Here is a 6,233-nt window from a genome sequence, read left to right on the forward strand (position 1 = left end):
GGCGTTTTGGTTCCTTTTCACACCACACTGATTGCTCTGGTCCGAATCAGTTTATGAGTCGATAAAACAAACCAAAATGCAGTCACGTGACAACATCCACATCACTCGTTGGCCAGATGTGTCTATAACGCATTCCCATAACTTCACTTCGATTGGTCAGAATTAACGTGCGGGAAAATTCCAACAGAACTCCCAGAAGTAATCCGGCAGAGACAACACGCCGCTGTTTACTATGGAGAGACGACTGCGTGTGCTGATTGTATCCCTGGTCATATTTTATTATATAATTTGTCTACACCACTTTAGACAAACAATAATATTTGAGAATGAAGCGATATGCGGCTCGAAAATAATGTGTTAATGCACTGCACGCGGCGAAGGCACATCGGAAGTCACTTCAGGAAAAGGCGTGCATTAATGTTGCTAAACAGTGACATGCTCATCATCCCAAAAAAATTCCAACGATCCATCAGGTAATGTTGTGCCCTTTCTCTCTTTAAAATTGTTTTTGACAGTTGGGACATATGGTCATCAGACCAAATTTCTATCAGGCTCCGCACCTCCTCACAACTCCAAGTTTGTCCGCGAGCTGTCATGCTTAAAGTCCGCGTGAACCGGAAGTTGCAAACGACTTTTCTCCAGTGCTGTGACGTATTTCCCAGTGAAAAGGAATATTGAACAGAGGGCAGGGTTTTACTCTAACGATTTGAGGGGAGTGGTTAAGCGTTTCCCAAACCCAAGTCCTCAAACCTACGTCATCAGGGAAGGTCCTCCAATGCAGAGGGGAGGGGCATTTTCAGATTTTGATTAAAGATTACGAAGCCCCAAAACATTTTTTGTGTGTTTTAACTTGCACGGATTAATTGTTCACCACAAGACTAGTAATATGCGCTAACAAAGTTAATACGGTCCATTTTGATTTCAGTTGGACTTTAAAGTGCAAACTGTCAACAAACATTTCTCCTCATCCCATAATCACAGCGCAGCTGACTACGGCAACTGGTTTAGTCCAAAAATGCGCAGTTCTTTGGCAGTTGGTTCTGTTCGAAGTTGGATCACGTTCTCACCACAAACGAACCGCTCCAGAGTTCATTTGAAAGCATACCTAGACCACCTCTTCGAGGAGGTCTCGGTACGCTTGTTTGGTCCGCTTTTGGGGCCTCATTTATAAAACTTTGCGTAGGATTTGCGTCAGAAGTGGCGTACGGATGAAACATAGGACGTGCGTACGCACAGAAATATTCGGATTTATAAAACCGTGCGTATACATCCTACGCAGTTTTCCCTTAATAAATTACAATCAATTCTAAATGTAGCGCAACTTTTGCGGCTTCATGTCACGCCCATAGTTGCCCATAAAAAGTCCTTGAAACGCCCACAAGTTAATATTCATCGATTGCGAAATCATGGCAAACACAGAGAGGAAAACCAAGAAACGTAACTTTCATTACGTCATTACGCATTGTGATGGCATCATGGCATTTTATTACCATCCATTTGATTGCATCTGACAAGCTACAGATGTGTTATGAGGATGAATTGCATAACATGCCAATATTATTGCAGGACATATTTCACTTTTCTTTTTGCAAATATGTGTTCATTTGCATTTCTGTTATAATCTTCTTTTGATTTTGTTTGTTTTACACTGCAGATCGATCAGACGGGTGTTCGTGTGGCTGTTAATTGTAAGACTTGCTTTGTGAAGTCTTCATGTTATTTATGAGAGGCAGTATTGCCATTTCTTTTACACAACGGTCTACAGTTTCACACTTTCACGTGTTTCTTCCCTCTGCCGACGGTGTCGCCATTTCTCATTTCACCCGTTTTTGTGCGTACGCCTGGGTCAGAGTTTGCGTGAAGGACCGCACATTTTCCCATCAAGTTTGCTTTTTATAAATACCAATTATTGCGTAGAGAGCGGCGTACACCTTCTTTTGTGCGTACGCAACGTTTATAAATGAGGCCCTTGGTGTGCACCCGAGTGCGATTGCCGCATTCACACCTGCCCAACCAATGGGGAAAACGAACTCTAGTGCGATTCAACCGAACTAAACGAGGCAGGTGTGAAAGCACCCTAAATTAACCATGTTTTTTTATTGATTACCATTATTATTACCACAGTTTTACTACAAATACCATGGTTAACCTATGGTTAGTGTAGCAAAACCATGGTTAATTTACCATATGGTTAACTACAATAACCATGTTTTTTGTTTTGTTTTATTTAGTTATTTACTGTATTTCTGGTGTAGTAAAACCATGGCTAATTTTCGTATTGGTTCTTCGAACAGACGGATTGATGGATAAGTTTATGGTCCTGTTTGCCACAATGATGTCACTACAGTCTTTCTACAAAATTCACTCTCAAACAAATACAACTACCATAACACATTGCAGTGGCAGGAGCGTCAGAGCCAATGAGGCAGTATATTTCAGTGGATTGTGTTTCACAGTCTAGCTCTCCTGGGACAAAGTGGCCTCAGCCAATAACACTTAAGACCCCGGTACAGAAAAACGCAAGATCTTTTATTGCCACTCATCATTCATGTAATATCTGGCAGCATTTGTGATTACAGAACAAGTGATTGACTAACTAGACACTCGGGTTGTGAGTTACGACCAGGCTTACCTTCTAGTTCGATGTGGGACATCTGCGTCGACAATAACTCTTCCTTCCCACTTCAACAGTAAATCACAGAAAACGCCAAAGATGGAACAGTTAAATAATAACCTCAGATTTATTGTAAATCTGTCACAAAATTAGCATTATGGTGAGGCCACTTCACGATGGAGAGAAAGAGGATGGAGAGGTGATCGATAGGAAAGTAGATGAGAGTATTGATATAGTGCAAGAGAGAGAGAATCCGATTGCACAGGTAGGTTGATCGACCGCTTGCACTGGAATCAATAAACTCCGATAGAGTGGAGAGAGTCAGAACGTCCATCCGTGGGTGACTAGAACTTTATCAGGAATAATATGTGACTTCACATAAAGTGTCAACATCTCCACACGAGAGAACGTACAACAACAAAAAGGTTTCAAAAGGTTTTGGCTTTAGATTTTTTGTACTGATCAGACACTTTTAGCAAAAGTATAACATCAAACTAACATTACTTCATGCTCTGCCAGTTGAGCTACACAAGTTAACATGAAAACACTGTATCACTGTATCAGTAGCATTCACTGATTACCACTCACAGAATATACATTTTTGTCTACTTCTGTCATTATTACTAATTTATGTATGCATGTGGCAGACTATTATTACCTAAAGCAACTTACATCTTCACATGCATTGGTAGGCTATATTTTGACAGTGTGTGCATTTGAATGGTAATTGAAACCATAAAGATGGCTGTTCAGAAGAGATTTAGCTCCTATTTAATAGTCATAGTGATCTAAGTGTGTCTTATTCAAACCACTTACATGCGAGTTTGAGACTGTTCCATGAAGGTTTTTGACTGACATTCATATCACTGTAAAAAAAAAAAGAAAAAAAAGTTGTTGCCTTAAAGGACAAGTTCGGTATTTTACACTTAAAGCCCTGTTTTCAGATCGTTTCTGATGAAATACAATGGTTAAGATTGAAATTTGGACAAATGCTGCTGGCCCGAGAATTTTCGGTTTCTGTGGTAGCACCCCCCCACCTCCACAATGGTTGCATAGGTGCACTGGAATAATCCTTCCTAAAACGCATTAAACTTTCGTTTACAAAGACGTGAAACTCACCGAGTGGTCAGGGGTGTTCACTGATCGCTAATCGCTGCAAAAGATGCTTTCCAACAGGTTTTATCGTAGTTTTTCATCTAATACAAGTCAATGGAGTTGGACAAAAACTATGATAAAACCTGTTGGAAAGCATCTTTTGCAGCGATTTTTGTGTGAGCATATCAGTGAACACCCCTGACCACTCGGTGGGGTGCTACCACAGAAACCGAAAATTCTCGGGCCAGCAGCATTTGTCCAAATTTCAATCTTAACCATTGTATTTCATCAGAAACGATCTGAAAACAGGGCTTTAAGTGTAAAATACCGAACTTGTCCTTACATTTTTTTAAGTACAATCAACTTAGATGTTTACATCAAACTGTCTTGAATCTTGTATAAGTTATTTTAAAAAGTTGAAAATTGCTTAACTTATTTTGATGAGTTGAAGCAATGTAAAAACATACAGTATGTTGTCAACTTATTGATCATATATTTTTTTTACAGTGTAAAAGCTTTGTTTGTGAATTTAACAAATGATTGTGGAAAATAAACAAAACACCAAACATACAGTTGTGAAAAAAAAAGAAAAAAAAATGTTTTAAGAATATTTTGCAAGCGTTCATAAATCCAAACGTTAAGGGAGCATTCCATTTAATAATTTTGCAAACATCATAGGAATGTTTCAGAATGTACAGAGAACATTCAAAAGTAACAAGTATATATATATATATATATATATATATATATATATATATATATATATATATATATAAAAATAGATAAACATTTCAAGAAAAAAAATACTTTCCATGAACAAAATATAAATAATGTTTTTGTGCAAAAGTTTTGAGAACATTATTAAAAACCAGATAACTTTGAAAGAACGCTCTGTTGACATTACTGGAAGAACCATAAATTTGAGAAAACCTTGCCAGAACATTTCCTGTTAGCTGGGATGCCCACCAACTTGATACTAGTGTTGTGGGTGGATCAAACCGTATACATCAAACCAAAATAAAACATTAAAAGACAACAAGGAGCTGTTTTTATATCTGTATTGTTGTGCAAATCCATTCACAGTAGTCTATATGACAAATCCATTTTTCACACATATTTATTAAAGCACAGACCCTGGAGTCATTTCCAAATGTGGAAATGTCTCACCACGAAACATCCCAGAGCTGCAGCTGTGCACATCCTGCAAACATTTGGAAGTTTCTGTTCCATGGTAGAAAACAAGGAGGTGGTCAGAAGCTCTTGTAGCAGCAAGTAAAATACTGCAAGTTCTTAAAAATGTGTTTTTAACTTGTATGGACCTTTTAAGATCACTTCATTCAAAGCTGTGAATTACCCCCGGTTATGTGGTGGTCCTGGCAGAGCAGTTCCCTGGGGGTGTTTTTTAGATGTCTGCAAGACAGAATTGGACCAGCTGACGTGGACACATCTCTTTAGTCTGAGCCAGAGGAATACACTGCCAGTTTCACGTAGCTCTAGGCAAGTTTCCTTGAGAGTCTTGGAAACTGAGCCAAGATGGAGGTTGTTGTGGACAGTTTGAGAGGATTTGCTGTGTATAGGCTGGGACAGAGGGCTTTCATGACTCAGGGATACTTTGACTGTAATGAGAAATACAGTTGAAAAATGGAAACACAGCAACATAACCATTAGTATCTCCCAACAGACATATACAACAATGCATAACATGTGCTTTCCCTCTTCTATTGCTCACCTGTCCATTTCCATCTCCCGTCACCTCCCGAAGGCACAGAAGAGCGTCTACCCCTATACATCTCTCGTATACACACAGGAGACACGTCGTTCGAGTCTGGGTCTACATTCTGCAGCCAGTGTAGACAGTTGCCTGACTGCTCGCTTCTTCCCTCGGTTCCCCCTGGGATCTCCTCTCCTGCCATGCCTCTCTCGGAAGGTGATTGATGAGAAGCCATTTCCGTACTTCTCCCTCTCAGACAGCACCCGGCTCTTCTCCACTGATGTACCATGTGAAGACTCCTCTCGGAGGGATGGGTTTCTCTTTAAGCCATCAAATGAAGCATCCATGCGCTGGAGGTTGTGCTGCAGACACTGCAGTGGACCAGACCAAAGCCGGTGATGGTGGTGTGGGTGAGTGAACACTGGTCTAGCTAACCAGTGTGAGGATGGGAAAAGAGAAAAGGAAAGGAAAAGTTGTGTGCTATAAGCATTAGGCTGTCTCCAGTGCTCCACAAGACAAGGTTTGTCTAGTGTGGATGCATTGTGGTCACGCAGAATGAGAGACAGGTATGTAGGCAAAGACTCAGGGAAACCCATTGGAAAGAATTATTTTTTATTTATTTTTTTACAAATGAAATCCCTTTAATGTCTAATTTTTCCTCAGCAATGAGTTATAGCCTACTGTATGTCAGATGTTGCTCATGAGAAAGACCCCAGTAATTCCACATGTGTCTTCTCTAGAGTCTCGAAAAAATGCAACAAAATGTATTCACTTAGATATCAGTCTGCAAGCCTGCACTCAAATATTTCTCAA

At 39.9% G+C, this 6,233-nt stretch overlaps 1 long non-coding RNA gene across 1 annotated transcript; it reads right to left on the reverse strand.

Moving 5' to 3' along the window:
* Positions 1–456: 456 nt before the first annotated feature.
* On the reverse strand, positions 457–1,154 carry LOC309498760. Its single transcript, XR_014206032.1, has 2 exons — positions 932–1,154; positions 457–597 (listed from the first exon to the last, which is right to left on the reverse strand). It is a non-coding gene; the product is annotated as an uncharacterized lncRNA (long non-coding RNA).
* Between the last annotated feature and the right edge of the window lie 5,079 nt (positions 1,155–6,233).

The sequence above is a fragment of the Leuciscus leuciscus genome, assembly GCF_965113295.1.
Source record: "Leuciscus leuciscus genome assembly, chromosome: 5".
NCBI lineage: Eukaryota > Metazoa > Chordata > Actinopteri > Cypriniformes > Leuciscidae > Leuciscus > Leuciscus leuciscus.